Raw genomic sequence first — 2,071 nt, forward strand, 5'->3', positions numbered from 1 at the left:
GCCTTCGCTGTGGTTTTGACCTTGACCACCGGAGCCCACGTCTTCTCCCAGCACATCTAGGACTTTTCTAAAACTTTGGCCAAACATAGGCTGCAATGAGTCTCAGTGAATCACATGGAATTGATATAATACAGACCACATCCTCTGACCATATGTGATTGATTTAAAAGTGTGTTTAAAAAAAAAAAAAAGCTGAAAGAACCCGCCAGCCGAGCGTAGGAGAGGAGAGAGCCTCTGCCCTCCTGGCCCGGCCGGGGGTCCGTGGGGGGACCGATGACGGGCGGACAACAGGAGGGAGGCACCCAGTTACTCACTGTCAATGTCGAGTGCACAGCCCCCAGCAGAGAGAGAGCCCCGAAGGAGGGGGCTTGACGCTTCTGGGCCATCTCAGCAGGAAGGGGGAGGCCTCAGGGGGAGGAAGCGGCTGAGGGCGATGGGTGGCCCTCGGGAGCCGCTAGGAGGTGTGATGGGCAGTGTGACCGGCCGGCTGTCTGGGTGGTGCCTCTGGCCTCCTCCCCTGGGGAAGAGGCCACCCTCCCGGCTAAGGAAGCCCTGGAGGGTTCATGCCATCGAGCTCCTTGGGAGGGTCTGTGTGGAGGCAGATGGAGGGGCTGGGGGGTCACAGAAAGCCGCCTCCTGCACTGGCTCTGCTTCAAGTGCCCACAGCTCAGAACAACACGTCAGAGTGGTGTATTGGGGGGGTGGCGGGTCCTGAACGCCACATTGGGGGCTGTTCTCCCCTTCAGGTTACAGAACTGACATGTGAGTATTTGTTGTATGACAAACGGAGTCATTAGCGTTTACTTTCCTGGGCACTAGGACGCCGCATGCAGCTGCAGGCAACTTAGTAACTTAGTGTGGCCATTGGTCGGGTCCCAGCTGGTCTGTCCCTGCCCGGGCTGGACCCCTTCTCTCACAGCTCCCGCTGGGCTCGGGGAGCTTGGGCGCCTGGCTGTGAAGGGCTGGCCAGAGAGTTTGGTGTTCACTTCCTGTACTGATGTGAGCCCGGTGATGCGCGTGAGCAGGAATGGAATTGCTGAGCGATGCTCACTGTGCAGTGCAGCCCTGCAGGATGTAACCCTTTTATATTTTTCCGGCCTGTGAGGACAGGGAGAGGGACGGCCTGGCCTGTGAGGACAGGGAGAGGGACGGCCTGGCCTGTGAGGACAGGGAGAGGGACGGCCTGGCCTGTGAGGACAGGGAGAGGGACGGCCTGGCCTGTGAGGACAGGGAGAGGGACGGCCTGGCCTGTGAGGACAGGGAGAGGGACGGCCTGGCCTGTGAGGACAGGGAGAGGGACGGCCTGGCCTGTGAGGACAGGGAGAGGGACGGCCTGGCCTGTGAGGACAGGGAGAGGGACGGCCTGGCCTGTGAGGACAGACAGAGAGACGGCCTGGCTCTGAGGACAGGGAAGGGGACGAGGGATGCCGACACGTCTGTTAATGGAAACGAAGCAGCCTGGGCCCCGCTTGGGATTCAGGCCAGACTCACAGATGCTTCTCCCCCGAGCGTCCTCCATCCTCCGTGGCAGGCGTCAGCGCTGGGGAGCGAGGGGTGGGCCGGCTGGAATTTGGTCGCGATTTGGTGGCGTTATGTTCCCCCGACACCTGATGTCCACAGCAAAGGGCTGGGCTGGGTCGGCAGGCATCTGTGGGCCGCGCGGGGAGAGGGGCAGCGTGGGCAGGCAGGATGGGTTTCCGTGTCGCGGGCACAGGACAGTGAGACGGAGAGAAGATGCGGAGGTTGGCCGCGTGCAACAGGGTGGAGGGGACCCTTCCTTTGCCTGGAACTGGCCTCCCAGAGCCAGGACCTTGGAACCCAGAGTGAGGCCACCAGGAGTCCACACGGCTCATTCCCTCGCAAGGTGTCAAGTGGTGATCCGAGGCCCAGGACACGGAGGGGAGTGAGACCCACCCCTACGTTCAGGGTGCTCCCCATCGACCCAGGAGACAGACAGGGAGACGGACAGGGAGACGGACATGCTTTGCAGGGCTTGAGTAACTGAGCTGGGGGTGGGGAGGGCTGGGCTGCACTTGGGGGGCTGAGCTGGGCTGCACTTGGGACTGAGCTG

Source organism: Myotis brandtii, unplaced genomic scaffold, assembly GCF_000412655.1.
Source record: "Myotis brandtii unplaced genomic scaffold, ASM41265v1 scaffold434, whole genome shotgun sequence".
NCBI classification, from domain to species: Eukaryota; Metazoa; Chordata; class Mammalia; order Chiroptera; family Vespertilionidae; genus Myotis; species Myotis brandtii.